Source organism: Eriocheir sinensis, chromosome 27, assembly GCF_024679095.1.
Source record: "Eriocheir sinensis breed Jianghai 21 chromosome 27, ASM2467909v1, whole genome shotgun sequence".
Lineage (NCBI taxonomy): Eukaryota > Metazoa > Arthropoda > Malacostraca > Decapoda > Varunidae > Eriocheir > Eriocheir sinensis.
Window position 1 is genome coordinate 5306115 of NC_066535.1, and position 22160 is coordinate 5328274.

The 22160-nt window shown below is 46.7% G+C and overlaps 1 protein-coding gene and 2 long non-coding RNA genes across 3 annotated transcripts in view; 2 read left to right on the top strand and 1 right to left on the bottom strand.

Annotated features, from left to right (window-relative positions):
- LOC127004033 (uncharacterized) overlaps positions 1-22160 on the top strand; it is a 200395-nt gene that overhangs the window by 91640 nt on the left and 86595 nt on the right. Inside the window, exon 2 of the long non-coding RNA XR_007757579.1 lies at positions 6235-6270. This is a non-coding gene — a long non-coding RNA (uncharacterized LOC127004033). The remainder of the gene's footprint in view (positions 1-6234; positions 6271-22160) is intronic.
- The window catches only part of LOC127004030 (protein inscuteable homolog), a 130578-nt gene that overhangs the window by 88891 nt on the left and 19527 nt on the right, over positions 1-22160 (bottom strand). The window lies entirely within an intron of this gene.
- On the top strand, positions 18624-19410 carry LOC127004034 (uncharacterized). Its single transcript, XR_007757580.1, has 3 exons — positions 18624-18696; positions 18795-18892; positions 18942-19410. It is a non-coding gene; the product is annotated as an uncharacterized LOC127004034 (long non-coding RNA).

The following is a 22160-nucleotide window of genomic DNA, read 5'->3' on the forward strand; positions in this document are numbered from 1 at the left end:
CATTCACTTCTTTCCTTCTTTCCTTACGGCTTTCTGCTCTCTTTTCTTTCCTCTCTTTCCTTCCTTATTTCCTTCCTTCCTTCCTTCCTTCCTTATTTCCTTCCTTCCTTATTTCCTTCCTTCCTTCCTTCCTTCCTTCCTTCCTTCCTTCCTTCCTTTCTTTCTTTCTTTCTTTCTTTCTTTCTCTCATTTTCTTCATTCATTCATTCATTCTTTCTTCCATCCGCACTTCTTTCTCTCTCTCGCCCTCTTTCTGTCTTTCAATCACCCTTTCACTTTCTCCGACATTCCCTTTCACATTGTGGCTGCGATCTTTGTCTCTCTTTTATTTTCATCTGTCTCTCTCTCTCCTGTCAGCTGTCTATCTCCTTTCTGTGCCTGTCCTACGACCATCTGCTTCTATTTTAAGTGTTTTCTCCTGTCTATCTGTCTTTCTGCCTGTGCCTGTTCCATATTCCTTTCCTTCTATTGCTGTTTTCTCCTGTCTATCTTGTCTATCTGTGTGTTTGTGTGTCTTTTATGTCTGTCTGTCTGTATGTCTGTCTAAACATTCACCCGTCTCCTTTGCGGTCAGGGATAGCGATCATATTATTTTTTACGTTTACAAACTTTATGGTCAAACTTTCTCCCAATCAACATATACCGTTCCCCAGCCTTCGTTTTTTTTTCCTTAATATTTCATTCATCACTTTTAGCAGTTTGTCGAGCCAGTTTTTTTCTTCTTTAATTTTATCTTTGATTTATTGGTTATTGGATCCTGACCTTCTGTTTTGTTTTGTTTTCCTTTCTGAAGATTGTATCGTAGTTTTTTTTTTTTTGTGTGTGTGTGTGGTTCCCTTTTATAGATCGTTGTGCACTCTAACCTATTCGTCTCAGTCTATTTGTCTCTCTGTTTTTTTATGCTTATATGTCTGTCTTTTTCTTTTTCTGTCTTTGTCCCTCTGTCTCTCAACTTCTTTCTCCTTCAGATTCAGAATTTCTCACGTCGGTTCAGAATTTTTTTTTTATTCTCTCTCTCTCTCTCTCTCTCTCTCTCTCTCTCTCTCTCTCTCTCTCTCTCTCTCTCTCTCTCTCTCTCTCTCTCTCTCTCTCTCTCTCTCTCTCTCTCTCTCTCTCTCTCTCTCTCTCTCTCTCTCTCGCTCTCTACCTCTCTCTCTCTCTCTCTCTCTCTCTGTCTCTCTCTCTCTCTCTCTCTCTCTCTCTCTCTCTCTCTCTCTCTCTCTCTCTCTCTCTCTCTCTCTCTCTCTCTCTCTCTCTCTCTCTCTCTCTCTCTCTCTCTCTCTCTCTCTCTCTCTCTCTCTCTCTCTCTCTCTCTCTCTCTCTCTCATGTTTAAAATTAGACGCAATACCTTCCTTATTTCCCTTCTTTCGCCACGTCCGGATCAGCTTTAGCGTGAATGCAAGTGATGACAAACTGCCTCTCATCATCCCCCGCGTTTCCTGCCTCCGTGGGTGTGTAATGCGCCCTTCGTCTTCATTACCTCCCTTCCTACGCCTCCGCTCTGCCACCAAGGCGCGTGGGACAATACTCCATTCATGCCTCAGAGCGTAAAAAACATTGATTCCTCACTCTCTCGGAATGTCTGTTTGTTGCTCTCTCTGTCTGTCTGTATGTGTGCATGAATATCTGTTTGTTTGTCTGTGTTTTCTGTCTGTTTCTGTTTTTTTTTATATTATAAGTAGTAGTATTTGTTTTTCTTTTATTATTATCGCTTTTATTACATTTCCTACCACTTTACTTTTCATTTACCACTACTACTACTACTACTACTACTACTACTACCACTACCACTACTACTACTACTACTACCACCACTACTACTTCTTACTGGTACTACTTTCACTTCTTTTACAACACCTGTACAATTGACGAATCCGTGTGGGCGGCCAAAGCATTAGTGTGAGGAAGATAAAAAGCTGCCCCATCTCGTACCTGCCTCTGCTGCCTCCTCGTCGGTGCGCCCCTCCAGGCTCCAGCACCGCCAAGGGCTTCACCTCTCCTTTCCTGCCTCTGATTCCTCTTCCCTCGCCTCATCCCCTCATGACTCACTTTACCGACTTTCCTCATTCGGATTACTACATCGCCTTCCCTTAAAACATAACTCCTATATACATCATGTTTTCCAAAGAACTCATCCCTTCTGTACATCCATCTAGCGTTTATTTACCTTTTCTGAGCTAAGAATGTCGACGTTTAGGTACAGGCAGCCCACTACCCATCGCATCAAGCTTAGAGTAATAACGGAATTGCGTATGATATTGAAAATTGCTCTTTTTGCAGCTACGCCTAAAATGTAGCGTAAACCTCCTAACTTATTGCGTTGTATATGGTTAAAGCCTAATTCCAACTCCATTTAATATCAGTTTCAGCAGACTTCGGAGTGTTAGTGTCCTAGGTTTAGAAACGCTGAATGCTAACACTTTCTTCTTACGTTTATACACATCTGGAGTGCTTTTCACCTCCCATTTTTACCTGTACCCCCAAAACAGAGCCCTCCCCCGCCTCTCCTTCCTCCTCCTCTCCCTTCTCTCTCCCTCTCATCTCTTCCCGTGCCCTCCTCCCCTACTAAAAAGACTTTACCGTCCCTTTCTCCTCTGTTTCTACACACCTGCACTGCTCTTCATCTCCTACTCTCTCCTATCTAACAGAACAGAGTCCTCCCCTTCCCCACCCTATCATCTCCCTTCTCTCTCCCTCTCATCTCTTCCCGTGCACTCCTCCCCTACTGAAAAAACTTTACCCTCCCTTTCTCATATGTTTCTACACACCTGCACTGCTTTTCATCTCCTACGCTCTCCTTCTATCTAACAAAACAGAGTCCTCTCCTTCCTCCCCCTATCATCTGCCCTCTTCCTTTCCTCTCAACCCGCCCCGTGCGCTCCCCCTCCCTCTCACTGCTTCCTCCTGGCGCCACCTGGTGTACTCCAGCGTCCGGGGTTGTGGTACTGCCAGGCTTCCGTCCGTCCCGCCCTTTGTCACAGCCCGGCACTTCCACCCCGTCAGCCAGTACCAGCCGCCGCCACCTCCTTCTCTTCCTACTCTACCTTCTCCTCTTTTAACTCTTCCTACTCCACCTCATGCTCCTCCTACGCTATCTCCTCCTCTTCCTCCGGCTCTACCTCCTCCTCCTCTTCCTACTCCACTTCCTTCCCTTTTCAGTTTGGGTGGAGGCAAGGGAGGCGGAGAGGAAATTTGTTTATGGAAAGTGGAGGAAAGGTAGAAGGTGGAGGGAAGATGTTTGAAGGAAAATGGGTACAGAGGGGAAAGTTTCAGGGAGGGACACAGAGGGAAGGATAAGGTGTACTGATGTAGTTGAAAGAGAAGGGAATGAAAGGGAGGGGAGACGGGGATGGGGGCAAGGAAAGCAAGGGGAGTGAAGGGAAAGGGAGGGGGCAAGGGAGGTGAAGGGAACAGGGGTGGAGGCAAAGGGCGTAAAGGAAAGGGGGAGGATGGAGGCAAAGGGCGTAAAGGGGGGTGGGGGCATGGGAGGTGGCAAGGGAGGGGCGTGAAGGTGACCGCTACTTATGCGCCTCGTTATCGGGTCGTTTAGGTGAGCCAGAGGAGCCAGACAGTCCCGGGGCAACTCCAACCCTCCCCCCCTCCTCCCCCCTTATCCTTGTCTCTCCGTCTCCCTTTCTGTATCTCATTGCGGCCTCCTTGTCCCCCCTTCTCTCCCTACCTGTATCTCTCCGTCTATCTCTCTGTCTCCCCCTGTTCCTTATTAACTCATCACAACCCCTTTCGTGCCCCTCTTTATGTCCGTCTGTCCCTTGCTATTCCTTCTTTCTCTCTCCATCCCTCTCTCCTCCTCTCCATCCTTTCCTATCCCTCTCTATGCCCTTATCTATTCCCTTCCATGCCTTTTTTGCCCCTTTTCCTTTTTGTTTATCGTCGAATGCAGAAGACGGACAGAGAGAGAGAGAGAGAGAGAGAGAGAGAGAGGGAGAGGGAGAGGGAGGGGCAGGGGAGAATGTATCATCAGCGAGGCGCGTAACTCACCCTGACGGATTTAGCGACGCTCGACTGTTTATGTTGTGCTGTTAATCTTTCAATCGTTCCCGGCTGTGGGCCAATCAGCCTGCTGTTGTGACTGACCTACGTATGCTGTCCGGCTGACTGGCTGGCTGGTTTTGTCTGACTGGGGCTGACTGTGCTTGTTTGCCTGGTCGCATGGCTGGTTGGTTGGGATGGGTTGGGTTGGTCAGATGGCTGGGTACGATTCCCACACCATCACCACTAAAGCTATGATCGTCTCTGTTACCATTACCACCTCTGTACTTGCTTGCCTGATGTCCACTTGTTTGTTGCATGTTTGTGATTCGCTCTTAAATATGTGGAGAAGTGGGGGGAGGCATGGGGGATTGTGGATATACGCCAAGGGAGTGAGTAAACAGGATGAGAAAGACAATTGTAGAAGAGTGGAAGGAAAAGGAGGTGGAAGAGGGAGAAAATGGCATTGGGAGGCTCTATGGGTGAGGATGATGAAGGGGACTCGAATAAGGAAATGAAAGGATTAGCTTAGAAGGAAGAGATTTGAGCTTGGGAAGGGGATGGGTCGGCATGGGGAGGCGACTCATGCACAACTCCGCCGCCCGCTGTGACCCGGGACGACCCTGAGGCCCCCATCTGATGAGCGCCCGCCCTCTACCACACGCAACGAGACCATATTTTGCACCATCAGGAGGCGCGTCCACCGGCGGGGCGCGGGCGAGGAGGTGCCTGATGGATGGCCGCTCATTTAAGTTACTCACATGTTTGCTCTTCGAAATCACTGATCGTTTTGTTGCAGCTCATTAGGGCACCTGCAGACGGGCCCGCGGGCGTCCTCCGACAAGCCCTTGCATCTTAATGACGTCGGGAAGGAGGGAGTGCTGCTAGGGGAGCGTCTGGTGCGGGAGGGAGACCCGGAGGGAGTCGCGTGGGCCGGGGTCAGCCAGGGCAGCGGTGACGGCGGCGTGGCGTGTGGGAGCGACCGGCGGCGGGCGAGCGGCGGTGCTTGCGCTTGCCTACTACCAAGTGTGACCCGGACGTGACTGCCGGGCGAGGGAATGACGACCGATGCTCATGGACGCCTCGCCAGCATGAGAGCGGCGTCTCATTAACTAATGGTGACAGATCATGAAAAACCCCGCCCACTACCATTACCATACATATACTTCGAAGAAAGAGGAGTGTTGTGTGACCTTGCTATGTTGTTACGGATTCTCCCTTTTGTTCGGGTTGTACACTTCGGGGAAAAAGGAGTGTGATGTGATTCCTTGTTATGCCGTAATGAATCGTCCCTTCTGTATAAGTCAAGGCTACGGGTTCACTCTCAGGATGGGCAGCACTTCTTAGTATCGCTCCAGTCTGTTTGTGTCCCTTTGCACCTCGCTACATAGACACTGAGAGCCGCTAACAACACTCTCTAACATAACCACTAGCGAGGAACGGATATTAGCAAAGAGGAGTGGAAATAAGACGGAGGCCAAACCAATCAAGGAACATGACAGGTTCACCGAAGAAAAAAAGGACGGAGCGTTGAAAGATCTGTATTAGTGGAATTAAAAGGATCAGCCGCTTAAGATTCCACTTGTGACATTGAGACGAGGGTGGCATAACAACGAGTGTAATGGGCTCAAGATACGCATTTGTTTTGTGACGCAGTGGCTTACCAAAAAGAGCAGAGAGGAATTTCCGAAACACACACACACACACACACACACACACACACACACACACACACACACACCTCGCTCGTTGGTTCCCTCACTCATTCTTCACACTTGCGGTTGTTGTTCTTTCCCGTGTTTTCCACATTTGTCTTCTCGCTCCTCGTAACCCACATTCCACGCCCCTCGTCCTTCCTGTGGCCACGAATCTCCAGTTATTACAGTCTCCACTCACGCAGGTAACCAGGCCATTGAGAGAGAGAGAGAGAAAGAGAGAGAGGGAGAGGGAGAGAGAGAATGATGCAGTTGAAATGGGTTTAGGTGACGGGATGGTGGTGGTGGAGGCAGGATGTTGGTTTGGCTCCTATTGAAACCTTACACGTCTTCCTCCCTTTCCCTCTGCTCCGTTGGCGAAGCTACGAAAAAAAAGTATAAATAGAAAACGATCCTGTGTTGCGAAATTTTGTGTTAGGGGATAGTGTTGCTTAAGTGTTGCTGCGGTGTAGATTTACCATTGTTTTCTCTTATAAATACCTTCAAGTTATGCTAATCTTTCCTTTCTCCTGTCTCTTTTCTCAACAGGTGGGTTCCGTGCCTGGCAGAGTCGTGTGGATTAAGGTAAATGTGTGTGTCTGATTATCGCTGTTGTTAGTGGTGGTGGAGATGGTAATGATAGTGGTGTTGGTGGTGGTGGTAATAATAGTGGTGGTGGTGGTGATTGTGTTGGTGGTGATGGTGGTTGTTTTGTTATTATCCAAAGAGCTGGAGAGTAGGAGGAAAATATAAAAGTGCCTAAAACTATGAGAAATATTCAAATGTACACAAATTTCACCATGCAACAACGCCATCCGCTCCACCTTATTGTTACTACTACTACTACTACTACTACTACTACTACCATTACTACTACTACTACTACTACTACTACTACTACTACTACTACTACTATTACTACTACCGCTGCTTCCTTCCTCCCTTCTCTTCCTTCCTACCTGTTGTGCTACCTTCATCAAATTAATTACCACACCAGGAAGTCACATTTGTCACGTCTGCACTCACGCAAGACTTAAAGACACTCCTTTCTAATCTCACGGAAATGTATGCGAAGGAGGGCACAAGGGTGAGAAGAATGGGCCCCTCACCACACGAGCTTCCGTTTAGGCCGAGGAATAGGCGAATGGAGTGTGTGTGTGTGTGTGTGTGTGTGTGTGTGTGTGTGTGTGGTGGTGGTGTCTCTTGAATACCGTTTTCATTACGTAGAGAAGAAAGTGCGGGAGTTCGGGAGATTAGCCATTGTTTCCCCCTTCTTCTTACCACCTCAGTTGAGCCTCTACTCTTCCTCCTCCTCCTCCTCCTATTCTTCTTAATACTATTGCTACTGCTACTATGCTACCCACTCTCTCTCCCTCCTTTTTTTGCTCATCGTTTTCCTTCTCCTCCTCCTCTTTCCTTCTTTCTTGAACTAACTACTTCTTCCTTCTCGTTTTCTACAACTCCTCCTTCTCCTCTTTATTTTTTTTCTCCATGATCAAGTCAATACCTCTTCTCTTCCTCCTCATTTTATTATTTCTTCCTTCTTGTTTGCCTCCTCCTCCTTCTCTGCCTCCATCTCCTAATTTGTGGTTTTAACTGGGATAACAATGTGTGTGTGTGTGTGTGTGTGTGTGTGTGTGTGTGTGTGTGTGTGTGTGTGTGTGTGTGTGTTTTTTTGTGGTTTTAACTTTGACGGCTACTTATATGGTTTGTGTGTTTGTGTGTGTATTTTCGTCTTGTTATGGTGCGTCAGTCAGCCTGTCACGTGACCTCAATACCACGCTGGGGATGAGTCACGGCCTTCGTCATCCGCCACACCAGCCGGAAGTCTCTCATCACCCCATCACGCCTCACGCCTCGGCCCAATTACACGCATCTTAATAGCCGCCAATTATCGCCTCTTCAATTAACGCCATCTCTATTTTTTTTTCTAAGCTGTTTTGATATTTTTTTTTCCACGTAAACTGTTGATATATTTACTACTCTTCGCTATCTGTCTGGCAAGGCGTTCCTGGTGTTCGTGGGTGTTGATTTTTCTCTCTTACAGTAAAGGAAGCAGCTCAAGACCAGAACAACAACTAATAATGAGAAGAAAAAAGCCCGCTAATCACTTCCACTATAAAAATGAGTTCAAAAGAGTGGCCAAAAGAGAGGTCATTTTCGGGAGGAGAGGTGTCTGGATACTCTCCTCTTGATGTGAGAGCGAAAGGAATATGAGAAAGAGAGAAAAAAGTACGTAAGCTATGGCGTTCTTTATGGAGGGCGACAATTCTAAGGAGCCGAGAGGAATGCAGGAGATTCTAACGAGAGGCTGACTTTATACTTCTTTTTCACTTTCCTTACCTTACTTTATTTTTTTTCTCCATCCTTCTTCCCCTCCTTCCTTCCTACCTTTTTTTTCATCTACCTACTTTCCTTTCCCTTCACTTACCTACCTACTTACCTACAGTATAAAGAATGCACTCTTATCATGCACCCCGTTTTAACCCCTAATCTTAGCTATTACTCTACTCTAAATACGAATATAATGTACTACTATTATTCACGCTAGCATAATATAGTAAACTTGAATAGATGTTACTAGGACAGATGCAAAAGCTAGGACCAAAAGAGAATGAAAAACAAGTAATGGTTTCGTTTCGTTTCGTTTATATGGACGAGGACTAGAAGGAGTACGAAGACAAGGAGGAGAATAACAAGGAAAAATGAGGAGTAATAAAAAGAAGGAACAGGAACATAAAAACCAGTAACAGCAACAACAGGAGCAAAAGCAGTAGGAGCAGGGAGGTGGACTGGGGGTCAGGAGGGGGCAGGAGAAGGGAGGGCGGCGGCCTATAAAATCAAACTTGTAAACCCAAAGGCTGCTCGCTCCCTGGCAAGTGATTTATGAGAGGCACGGAGAGGCGTCCTTTATGGCGAGCGGCAGTTCCAAGGAGCCGAGAGGAATGCAGGAGATTCTAACGAGAGGCTGACTGACTGACTGACTGGCTGACCGACCGACTTTTTACAGCACGTGGGCACCTGAAGAGAATGTAAGGAAGGGAGGGATGGAGGGAAGAAGGAAGGATGAAATGAAAGGAAGAATGGTAGGGAGGTAATATAAGAGAGGGAGAAAGAAAGAAAGGAGAGTAGGAAGGAAGGGAGGCAGGCAGGCAGGTAGGTAGGTATAGGTAAATGAAAAGAAAGGAAAATAGGTACATGAAAAAAGGTAGAAAGGAAGGAGGGAAGGAATGATGTAAAAAATAAATAAAGTAAGATAAGGAAAGTGAAAAAGAAGAAAAGTAGGTAGATGAAAAAAGAAGATAGGAAGAAAGGAAGGCTAGAGGAAAGAAATAAAGTTAGGTTAGGAAGTTGGGAAGTATAAATAAAAAAAAAAACGAACGATGAGTCAAAGGAAAAAAAATTGAAGACGTCCTGAGTCACAGCCAATAAAAAAAAAAAAACACTAGAATAAGGATACGCGATGATTTAGAATGGCTCACCTCCAAGGCCGTGTGTGCATATAAACATAATATATCATGTGTGTGTGTGTGTGTGTGTGTGTGTGTGTGTGTGTGTGTGTGTGTGTGTGTGTGTGCACACACACACACACACACACACACACACACACACACACACACACACACACACTGCAGCATCAAAAGAATAAATGTTTAAAGGTTAGCATCACTCAAGACAAAACTGGAGACTCCCTGGGGAACACACCTGGACGGCCCTCCACCGCCTTACCTGGCAGGTGGTAAAGACGCGTGTATGGTGGTGTGGTGGTGACGCGGCGAGGGACAGACAGACAGACAGAAAAAGTGACAGACAGGTTTATATGCATGCAGAAAACACACACACACACACACACACACACACACACACACACACACACACACACACACACACACACACACACACACACACACACACACACACACACACACACACACACACACACACACCTCACGCCTTCCAAAATATAATGTGTGTGTGTGTGTGTGTGTGTGTGTGCTTTTTAGGAAGTTCACTAAAGAAATTTATGAATTACTTTATACTACGACTGAAAGACAATATATTACTTTTTTAGAGGGAGAATGTAGTTACAGAAATCTTGCATTGAAACAAGAAGCGCACTAATGAAGCAAACCCAACACAACTGCGTCTTACCCAAACTTTTATGGAGACTGATTGTTAACAGAAAAAAATTAAGTATCCCAAGATCCCAGGCAATTAAAGTCCCCCGTTAGGCCTGAATGTGCTGACGGCGGCGAGGCGGTGGCGGGACCCCGTCCTTGATAAAAGCTACAATTGTATTTTTTAACACAGGCCTAAGAAGGTAAAGCAGGAAGAGTCAAAGCGACACTGTTATATGTTCCTCCATTAACACCGATGTAAATCACTTAGGAGGAACAAAGTCAAATAATCTTAGTTAATGAGACGTTTCGTAAAGTGTTTGCATTAGATTAATGTGCTGGTGGCCTGATGTCCTTCCGTCTCGTGTGGATTCAAGTTTATAAAAAAGATTATAAAAAGACTATTAAGATTATGAAGATTATGAAAAAGTAAAAAATTATGCAACAATACAGCTTATTTGGTGTATTAAACGTTTCGGGAATTGAATAAATAGTTCTGACAGTTTGATATCATTGTTTAGGGGTCAGTTATCATATAGTTCCAAGTAATTATCATGAGCAATAATATTATGTAATTCATTTTGCTGTCGTAAGGTTGCGTTTTGCTCCTCGTGTTGTTGATTGCTGGTATTAGATATTGTGAGTTTTGTATTCGTAGCCTGATACCCTTCCGTCTTGTGGTCTGTTTCTGCATTACTCCACGCATGTAAGGTGTGTTAAAACTGTATTCAGATCATGTGTTGCTGTAACGTTGTCTTGTCTCTCGTTGGTATCAAGTAAAGAATGGAGAGCTTGATAGCCTTTCGTTTATGACCAGTTTCGCTACAGGCCCACACAGTTAGTGCGTCTCTGGGGCTCTGTCTTGTTCATGTGCCGCCGTAAGATTGTTTTGTCTTCTGTGCCTTGCCGCGACGCCCATCCCTCGGTGACCACAGGAACGCCGCTGACCGTCCTTGTTGTGGCGGGGTGACGGCGACCACACCCTCTCCCTCATTCCCAATCGGTCACTCTCACTTGCTGGTTCAGTCGAGCACCCATTCGATTACTTTTCGTTTCTCTTTCATTCTCACTCACTGGCTCGCTCTTACTCAGTCCCTTTCACCTGCTTTCTCCTGCCCCTGCTGTTTCGTTAATGTTTAAGTTGTGGTTGTTGTCTGGTGATCGTTTTCATGCTATTATGCGAAGTTAGTTATTGACTGACGCTTATGAAAGTTACTCAATCCGTCAGTTCGCGAATCAGCCAGTCATCCACACGCTCATTTACCCACTCACCCACTTACCCATTCACCCATCCACTGACTCACTCACTCACTCTCTCCCTCACTCCCTCCCTTATATCCCCAACTAATTCATTCTTCTCATTGTTACTTGTTCGCGTTATATCACACACCCATCCACACAATCGCTTCCATTTGCATGTCATCTAAACCTCCATCGTTTCGCTCACTTTCTCTCCTTTCTTATCCTTCACGCCCCGCACGAGAGCACCCAAGACAGGTGGCCACAACGCTGATTGGGGAGGGTTTGATGGCTTACCTGACCGCACTTGAAGGAGGAGAGAAACGAAGCGAGATAATGTGTGGCAGGCCTACTGAAGCGTGGTTGTCGATAATTGTGAATACTAGGCACTAACGCTGTAGTAGTAGGGTGGGATAGACAGATAGACAGAGAGAGAGAGAGAGAGAGAGAGAGAGAGAGAATTAAGACAAGACCTCGTAGGCAGCGTAGACTACCCCATCTGACACTAAAAGAGGTGGAGTAGGCGGGCCAAAGAGAAGCCGCCAGTGTGTTTTAATTCCGAGCCGATTCCTCCTCCTCCTCCTCCTCCTCTTCCTCCTCCTCCTCCTCCTCCTCCTCCTCCTCCTGCAGGTTACGGGGTGTAGGAGTGGGAAAGAGGCTCATAAAATCTACAATTGTAATCGCTTAACTGTGCCTCTCCGCCTCACTGGACTGCAAGCACTCTGATGTTTTTTTCTCTTTCTTTTATTCTCTTTTTTTTTTACTCTCTTGTTTTTCTCTCTAAGACAAGGCGCCATAAAAAGGAGGTAGCTACTCGTAAAACGGCAATTCTAATGGACGCTCTTTTTTTGCTTTTTCTTCTTTCTTCGCTATTTTTTTTCGTTCTGTTTTTCTTCTCTTCGTTTTCCTTTGCTCCTCCTGTTGCTCCGTCTTCTATCACTTTCCGTTTTATTTTACTTCCTTCTCCTTTTGTGCCTCGTTATAATGGATGATTCTTAGCGTTATCATCATCCTTTTCTTCTTTTCTTCCTACTGTCTTTTTTTTTTTTTCCTTTTTCTTCCCTCTAATGAGTCTAATCCCTCTCCTCAGAAACATCAAACAATCACGTGAGTTCGCCTATATTTCCTCCTGCCTACGACTTGAACTCTTCCAAGAGGAGAGTATTAAGACACCTCTTCACCAGGAATTGACCTCTCTTTTGACCTCTTGTTCTTTTTTTCTTTTGCCGAAGCAGCGTTTAGCGGACCTTTTTGCTGATGTTATTGTTTTTTGCCCTTGAGCTGCCTCCCATGCTGTTAAAATAAAAACTTCGAAATATCTACAACACAAGCACCACACAAGCGAATCATGAACAGCGACGTCCGTGCCTCCGCTGTTTTCTCTTCCTGTGGGGCAAACTTCCTCTCCTAAGTCAGGTCGTGCGAGGTCAAGGCTTCGCTAAGTGGTGGCTTGGCTAACCACGTCGAAGGAAATTGAATTCTGGGTCAAGATCCTCCTTCGACACTCTCCCACCTATTAGACGGGCTTCTTTTTCACGTCCTCCCCCTCCTCTTTTTCTCCTCCTGTTTTATTCTACTCTGTCGTTTCCATCTCTTCGCCGTCCTCCTGTTTTCTTCTCTTCTTTCTCCTTCTTTAGTTGTCCTCCTTCTCCCCTTCTTCTTCGTCCTGTTTTTATTCTGGTCTTCCTTTTCCTCCTCTTCGTCGTCCCCTTGTTTTCCTTCTCCTTCTATACCTCCCTCTCCTGTTTTCCTTCTCCTTCTTTTGTTTTCTTGCTTTTCCTTATTCCCCTCCTTTTCCTCCCACTCCTTTGTTTTCGATGTTTAATACTACTGAGCTACGTACTACTTCATTCTTGTTCTTCCTTTTCTCTTCCTCCTCCTGTTCATTCTTGTCCTCGTCTTCCTCTTTCTCGCCCTCCTCCTCCACCACGTCCACCGTCTTCTCTCACTCGTCTTCGTCCTCTTCTTCCTCCTCCTCCTCCTCCTCCTCCTCCTCTGGGCCGGATGGGGTGCCTGCAAGGGCCCTAATTGCGTATCCGGTAAGGTACAGAGTGATGCGAAACGGGTCAGGAATATATGTAGTGAGGGGTCGGCGAGGGCTGTTGACGAGCGTGTGTTGCTAAACGATACGGGAAGCTGAGACTGGATGATGATGTCGGTGGTGGTGGTGGTGGTGATGATGGTTGTGGTGGAGGAAGGGGGTGTTGGTGGTATTGGTGTTGTGGACCTACGCAGCTGATTATAAGTTTGTTTATTTCTTTGTGCATCAGATTAGTTTATGTTTGTGTGGCTGTTTGTTTGTGTAGGTTTCATGGGTCAGGCTGGGTTGGGTTGTACTGGTGACGTTCCTTGCACCTCAGCTTATATATCTGTCTTGTTTTTGTTGGTTCTCGACTTGATTTTTCTTCAAGTATCATTCGTCGCGCTCGCCACACTCCCCACACATCACCACACTCCCCACACATCACCACACTCCCTTTATGGCTGTGGTGGAAAAACAAGAGGAATCGATCAAATTAAATCAAGCCAAAGAAAACACAAAACGCATCAGATTAGCCGCGCTTGTTTTCGTTTGTAGATTAATAATTGCAAACGATGGTGTTCGTGATGTTTCAAAACTTTTTTCTAACTATATGATTCGAAAGACAATTAAATAGATAGAAATTGTTAATCATTTTGTACCCTACTGAAACTTCTTACTAAACTGTGCACTAACTACGCACTACAACCACGCCGAGCACCTCGCCCGTGACCTCTTGAAGACAGACATTGACAGATGTTCCCCGGGTACAGACAGATGGCGGGAAAGCAACCCAGGGCAAGGCACCCAGCCAGGCCGTCAGTCAGTCCACCCAGGGGCTCCACACAGGCCGGGAAGCGATTAGGAAACCTCGATTAAGGCTCAGGTAGCAGCCGAAGAGCGAGAGTGAAAGGCAGATGGATACAAATGAGAGGTGCCTTACTCACGGCCCCCCCGAAGCGCAGTAGCGGAAATTAAGCGGTAAATGTGGGAGTGGTGCTGAGGGTGATGATAGGCTGCTGCTGCGTGCGTACGGCTTACAAAAGGGGAGGGATGAGGGATCGTGGTGTGTTCACGGAGTCTGAAAGAGAGAGTGGAGGCGGCGGGGGTCAGGGGGTTGACAAGATGCAAAGCGAGACATTTGTTTGTGTCCTGGCGGGTGAGAGGACGCGCGGTGATGGCAGCGCTGTGGCTTCCGTGCTGCGGAGGTGAAAGGCAAGACAGCAGAAAAAGGAGAGAAAGGAAAAGGTTTTGAAATGGGAGGCATTAAAAGGAAACGAAAAAATCAACACTAAAGCTTGATTCGAATCCATTAAGAAGCCATGTAACCAAGACCTTTACGTTTAGTACGCTGTGCTGCAATTCATTTCCTGTGTGCAAAATCACTTTCAAAACCTTTACGATTTGGTCTTTTTTTTGTACACATGTTGGCGATGTCACTTACTTGCCCAAATGGAGTTTTCTGCCATTGTTTTTTGTTTTGTTTTTTTTACGTGCCAGCCTATAGCACCGGTAGGCTTTCTTGAGGGGCCTGGATAGTAGTCGGCCCCAGCCCGTCATGGCGCAGGCAAGTGTTTTTTTTTTATAGTGGCGCCATCTTTTCTAGGCTCATGCCGCCCACCGGAGCTCGTTCTTGATTTACTTGAACGGTTTCCTTTAGAGTCCGGGTTGATGGGTGGTCTTCCGGACAGCATGTGGGTAGCCTTAAGCCACTCGGCGGTGACTGAAAAATCCCAGGTGGTAGCGGCGGATTCGAACCCGCATCGTCCATCACGCGGTGAATGCGGGGCCCGCACGATAACTACTCAGCCACCTCCTACTCCTTGGTGCCTGGCCCTTGGTGGGCCAGGAACGTCGAAAGGGCTACTGGAGACCGCGTTGCCTGCCATATCCTGTTAATAGGGATTACGACACTCCGTCTTTAGGTCAATGGGTCGTGACCTCTCGATGGGCCAGCGGGTGATCAACGCAAAGGCAGACTGTCAAATGACACGCCCGGGGCTCCGTGGTAACAAGGAGCCCACCGCCACATCAGCCATACAGGTGCATCGCCCCATAATGGTCCTCCCCCACCACTTCGTCTCCCTTCTTCACCTCCCTAACCACACCGGACACGACCTTCATCCGCCGCGTGGGCTGCGAGGCGACGCAAGGACCATATTGGGCGTGTATAAGGATGCCCCGTACATGTCCCCCTGATTCTCGTTGTTGGTCTGCCGCGCACGGGGCCGCACCAGCTCGTTGTTCCGGCGCCCCGCGGTGACCGGCGGCCCTTGTCACAGGCTTTGTTACGCGTTCAGACACCTCCCAACGACTCTCTGTCATGTTTGCTTATGGACGCATCACATTGTGCTTTGGAGGTGACAAGTAAAGAACAAAACTATGGAGGAGGAGTGAAATACTTTCCTATCATTGATTTGGATACGAGATTCAGAATGTCATTTTTTTATGAGAGAAAAAGAACTTCGCATTCCTTAAAAAATTCATATACTTTTACCGCTGTTATGACAAAAGACTATAGATATAGGGAGACTAAAATAGAGGGGTGAGCAGTTGTTTTTTTGAGTAAAGAACTCCAGAATGGCTTCGTTGCATGGTTGTGGACCTAGTTAAGGTTTTGATACTTTATTTCTTATCTTGGAACTCTGAAGTTTTGACAGAGGAACTCAGTATTCGTGGCCGTCATCTTTGTCGTCGTCGGTTATTTCAGCGTCCTCGTCCCCCTCGTCGTGGTCGTTGCCGTGTGCACCAACAAGGGTCATCCCCACAAGGTCAAGGCGTCGTCCTCACCGTCATACAATCCCCACCCGTTACCTGCCCCCTTTCCCTCCCTGCCCCCCTTTTCCTCCTCCTCCTCCCCTTCCCTCCCTTCTCACCGTGCCACCCTGCGTCACCCTATCCCTCCTTGCATCACATGCGCCACTCCTTCGCCTTAACGTAAGTCCATCACCCTGACGGCTCTTACGGAGGGAGGAAGAGAGGGAGGGAGATAGGTGGTAAGGAAGTGGGCATTCATCTCGTGTGTCTTGCTCATGTTAGCCTGATATTCACCTTGTTATGGCTTGGAGTTATGTAAACACACACACACACACACACACACACACACACACACACACACACACACACACACACACACACACACACCTACCTTTGGCACATACTTGCTTTTAACACCTATTTTCTTATCGCCTTAGAAGCAGCATGATGTGGGCGTTGTTTTTTGCATATATTTTTTTGCTTAGCTTTTAATCTGCCTACACACACACACACACACACACACACACACACACACACACACACACACACACACACACACACACACACACACACAGCCCCCTGCTGGGTGATGGAGGGGCAGCATCAGGCAGCCGGACACCGCGTATTACGTCCTTGGCAAGTTATGGGTTGTTCATCAGCATCTCTTCATCTGCATCCCGCCTCGCCTTTCCTCCCGCGTGTTCAGCTGCGCCGCGCTTGTCTCCGCCTCATTTTTTTTTTTGCGCCAAACTTTATTTTTTCTTTCTCTGTGATCTCTCTCCCTTGCCACAATTCATTTATGTATGTTGAAATATATGTTTTAATTTTATTCTTTTGTTCCTCCCATCGTCTCTTCTTTTATTCTTTAAGTTTCCCCTTCCTTTCCACTTCTTCCTTTATATTTTCATTTTCTATTTTTCCGTCTTGAATTTGATACACATACTGGATTGGGTATAAATCTGCTCTTGATATTTAAAATAAGTATTGCATTCTCTCTCTCTCTCTCTCTCTCTCTCTCTCTCTCTCTCTCTCTCTCTCTCTCTCTCTCTCTCTCTCTCTCTCTCTCTCTCTCTCTCTCTCTCTCTCTCTCTCTCTCTCTCTCTCTCTCTCTCTCTCTCTCTCTCTCTCTCTCTCTCTCTCTCTCTCTCTCTCTCTCTCTCTCTCTCTCTCTCTCTCTCTCTCTCTCTCTCTCTCTCTCTCTCTCTCTCTCTCTCTCTCTCTCTTCTATGCTCCTTCTGTTATCTTTCTATCTCTTCCTCCACGGCTTCAGTACAAAATTTTCCCTCCCTTCTGCTTCCCCTCCTATCTCTCCCTCTTGCTCCCCTCCCCCCCTCCTTTCTTACCCCCATTCCCTATCGGTACTTCCCTTCCTCCCCCTAACTTTCCGCGGCAAGCACTTTCTTCTCTCCCCGGTGCGGCGATCAAAGTGTAGGATCATCCGCGTCTTGGGTCACGACTCGCCTACATTCCCCGATGCCTCGTGTTACTCTTACCTCGTTAGCTCAAGAGGCAGCATTGTTTCCCTTGCAGTCTTGATACGCTGCTCAGACGAAACGAAAGGAAAGCAGGAGAAAAGAAAATGAAGGAAAAGAATAACCCGAACACCATGTCACTAACGGCGAAGAAAAACTAGCGCGTCTCACATTCGCATTAGACGGAGGAGAAGAATCAAGGGTGCGTGTGATCGTTAACTCGGCGGGTTGTGAGGTTGAGGCGAGGAGCGAGGGTCTTCTTGGGGCTGCTATCCTGCTCCTCCTCGCTCAGGTGATCATTAGCGGGCGCCTCACCTGTACGACTGACGCTCACCTAATGACCTGATCCATCTCTGAGGCCGAGGACGTGGCTGGACTCCGGGCGTGAGGCGTGAGACGTGGGAGAGGGAGCGTTCGTTGAGGAGGGTGTCTGTTGGGAGGGATGAGGGTGGAACTGTGGCTGATAGGGGTATGGGTCGGGCTTAGTGGCAGGGATGGCAGTAAGATGGAAGGATACTGAGTTGAATGAAAGGGATGTAGGATGAGAGTGAGAGTATGTCCTGAAGTGGGAGGGCGTGTTGATAAGGATAGGTAATGGGTTTAACGGCATGAATGGGAGGAATATGTAGAACGGGGTAGTGTATGTAGATGGGGAATGGAGTAGAATAAGATGGGCGTCGGTGAAATAAGTGCTTGATGGGTTAATATCTAGGGAAATACGTGTGGACAAAGACGTGGAAAAGAAAGAGAACCAGGGAAAGGATTTTTTGTTCGTAGGGTAGATATTGAAGTAGTAGGTGGAATAGGAAGCGAGGCAGTGGAATGAGGCCTTTACTGGGTGGAGGGGGTGGAATAGAGACTGGTGATGGAAGTGCTGGAAGGAAGTTAGACTATTGGCCTTGATAAGTTGTGTGGAAGTGATTAAATGGCTTGAGTCAGAGGGAGGGTGAGGAGATGGAAGGATTGAAGGACTGTGCGGGTGAGGGAGTAGATAATTAGTTTTTTTTATAGTAAAGGAAGCAGCTCAAGGGCAAAAATAAATGAAAACAAAAAAGCCCGCACAAGTGTAAGGGGTAAAAAGGAGGAGTGTTAGCAGAGAGGATGTAGGCGTGAGGTTACGTGGTGTAGGGTAAAGGTTGAAGGAGAGAAAATACTGTAGTGAGGTTATGTGGTGTAGGTTAAGGATTGAGGGAGAGAAAAACTGTAGTGAGGTTATGTGGTGTACGATAAAGGTTGAGGGAGAGAAAATACTGTAGTGAGGTTATGTGGTGTAGGTTAAGGATTGAGGGAGAGAAAATACTGTAGTGAGGTTGTGATGTAAGTTAAGGATTGAGGGAGAGAAAATACTGTAGTGAGGTTATGTGGTGCAGGGTAAAGGTTGAGGGAGAGAAAATACTGTAGTGAGGTTATGTGGTGCAGAGTAAAGGTTGAGGGAGAGAAAATACTGTAGTGAGGTTATGTGGTGTAGGGTAAAGGCTGAGGGAGAGAAAATACTGTAGTGAGGTTATGTGGTGCAGGGTAAAGGTTGAGGGAGAGAAAATACTGTAGTGAGGTTATGTGGTGCAGGGTAAAGGTTGAGGGAGAGAAAATACTGTAGTGAGGTTATATGGTGCAGGGTAAAAGTTGAGGGAGAGAAAATACTGTAGTGAGGTTATGTGGTGCAGGGTAAAGGTTGAGGGAGAGAAAATACTGTAGTGAGGTTATGTGGTGCAGGGTAAAGGTTGAGGGAGAGAAAATACTGTAGTGAGGTTATGTGGTGCAGGGTAAAGGTTGAGGGAGAGAAAATACTGTAGTGAGGTTATGTGGTGCAGGGTAAAGGTTGAGGGAGAGAAAATACTGTAGTGAGGTTATATGGTGTACGATAAAGGTTGAGGGAGAGAAAAACTGTAGTGAGGTTATATGGTGTACGATAAAGGTTGAGGGAGAGAAAATACTGTAGTGAGGTTATGTGATGAAAGTTAAGGATTGAGGGAGAGAAAACGCTGGAATGAGGTTATGTGGTGTAGAAGGCGAGTAATATATTGTGCCGCGTGGGAAGGGATGCATGTAAAGACTAGCGGAGAGAGCGAGGGTAGAGGACTTGGCTAAGGAAAAGGTTACGACGGAAATGGAGGAGGAAAGAAAGATGCAACCGGAGGACGAGAAGAAGGAGGAGGAGGAGGAGGAAGAGAAAGTTGATCTGAAGCAATCAACCGCGTGGAGGCAAGGGCGCGGCTGCTCGTCATGCAAGAAAAATGCACAAGAAAAATTATCAGTATTAGAAATAAACTACCGCATGAAATCGATCAATGACACAGATTAAAGATAATACAAGAAAAATATATAGAGAAAATTAGTATATGAAAATTATTAAAGGCTGTGAGGATGTAAGGCGAGAGAGAAAATAACTGAGGGAAAATGAAAGGAAGTGAAAGAAAATGAAGACGTGAGAGAGAAGAGAAGAAAATAAATGAAAAGAAAAGAAAAGAAAAGAGAAGAGAAGAGAAGAGAAGAGGAGAGAAAGGAAATGATGAGGAAACCTGTCATGTGGGGGAAGGAAGCGTGAGGAATGAAGGTGAGGGTAACGAGGAGGAGGAGGAGGAGGAGGAGGAGGAGGTAAAGGACGTCACGTGGCCTTCAAGGGGCGGTGACTCCTCCTTTGACTCAGCGCGGTCCAGGAAGGTGAGTCGTGATAAATTAAGTGCCCGTCAGGTGTGTGAGTCACGTGCTTGAATGGCAGGTGAGTCACGGCGCTCAGGCATTCCGATTCCCTCACCTCTCCTTCATTTCCTTCCTTTTAATTTCCTTTCATTTCCTCTCTCTGTCTCCCTCCCTCTGACGCCACAGTTTCATGCATTCCTTTTCTCTATTCTCTCTGCTTCCCTTCATTCTCTTTCTCGTATCTATTTTTCACTTCCCTTCCTTTATTTCTCTTCTCTCTCTTTCTCCCTCCAATCGTGTAATTAATATCTAACGCTACTTTGTTTATGCCTTTTCTCCATTTCTTTCTATTTCCCTTCATTCTTCTTTTCGTTCCTTTCTTTCCATTTCCTTCCCTTCCCTTCCTTTCCCTTCCTCTCATGAATACCCCTTAACTTTCTTGCCCTACTTCCTTCCCTCCCTCCCTTTCCCTTCCCTCTTCCTTTCCTTTCCTTTCCTTCCCGTCCCTTCCTTTTCCTTCCCTTCCCTTCCCCTTTTCTCCTTCTATTTATACCTGGCATCACTTTGTTCATTCATTCCACTGGCCTCCCTTTCCCTACTTCCTTCCCTTCCCTTCCCTTCCCTTCCCTTCATCTACCTTCAGCCATTTAATCAATTCTTGTTCATTCATTCCGCTTACCTACATAACTTTACTTCCTTCCGTCTCCCTTTCCTTCCCCTTCCCTTCCCTCCCCATCCCTTCCCTTCCGCCATTCATTCAGTCAATACCTGCGTCACTCCGTTCCCGTCACACCCGCGCATCGTCACCTGTTGGCTTTTGCGTCGCTCTGATTACGTTGTTTGATCGCGTTGTTTGATGCGTGTTTCCTCTTAGCTAGAACGACGGAAGCTGGTGCGTAAGTCCGCCCTCTGCTTCCGGGATCCTCCTCTCCCTCTCCCTCTTCCTCCTCTTCCCTTTCTTTTTCCACCTTTTCCTGGCATTTTTACTTCTTTCCTTTTTTCCTTCCTTTTTTTCCGCTCTTCATCCTCTTCTTTCCCTTTTTCCTCCTCTTCTTTCCCTTTTTCCTCCTCTTCTTTCCCTATTTCCTCCTCTTTTTTTACCTTTTTCCTTCTCTTCTTTCCCTTTTTCCTCCTCTTCTTTCCCTATTTCCTCCTCTTTTTTTACCTTTTTCCTTCTCTTCTTTCCCTATTTCCTCCTCTTTTTTTACCTTTTTCCTCCTCTTCTTTCCCTTTTTCCTCCTCTTCTTTCCCTATTTCCTCCTCTTTTTTTACCTTTTTCCTTCTCTTCTTTCCCTATTTCCTCCTCTTTTTTTACCTTTTTCCTTCTCTTCTTTCCCTTTTTCCTCCTCTTCTTTCCCTTTTTCCTCCTCTTCTTTCCCTATTTCCTCCTCTTCTTTCCTTTTTTCCTCCTCTTTTTTCCTTTTTTCCTCCTCTTCTTTACCTTTTTCCTCCTCTTCTTTCCCTTTTTCCTTCTCTTCTTTCCCTTTTTCCTCCTCTTCTTTCCCTTTATCCTCCTCCTCTTTCCCTTTATCCTCCTCCTCTTTCCCTTTTTCCTCCTCTTCTTTCCCTTTTTCCTCCTCTTCTTTCCCTTTTTCCTCCTCTTCTTTCCCTTTTTCCTCCTCCTCCTTCCTTTTTCCTCCTCTTTTTTCCCTTTTTCCTCCTCTTCTTTCCCTTTTTCCTCCTTTTCTTTCCCTTTATCCTCCTCTTCTTTCCCTTTTTCCTCCTCTTCTTCGTCCTCGTTCTTGTCTTCGTCTTGATTCTTGTCGGCGTTCTCCTCCTCCTCTTCCTCCTCTTCCTCCTCTTCCTCGTCCTCAAACTAGGCTTCACCTCTTATCCTATCCCCCTCCTCCTCCTCCTCCTCCTCCTCCTCCTCTATAACTAACGTCACCATTACAGTCACAGCCTCCCCCCCCCCCCCCGCTAACTCTGACCCTTCTCTCACCCCCCTCCACCACCGCCAACAACAACGATAACACCCCCCTCCCCCCAACCACCACCACCACCACCATCACCACCGCAACACCGTCCGCCCACTTAGCATAATTACGCACTCTATACTCCCCTCACCACCACCACGACAACCACCTAACACACACATACACACACACACACACACACACACACACACATCCAGCACCCCTTCCACCATCAATCCTGCTCTTTTTTTTTTTTTTATTATACAACGACAAGGACATCCAAAAAGTACAATAACAACAAAAAAACAACACT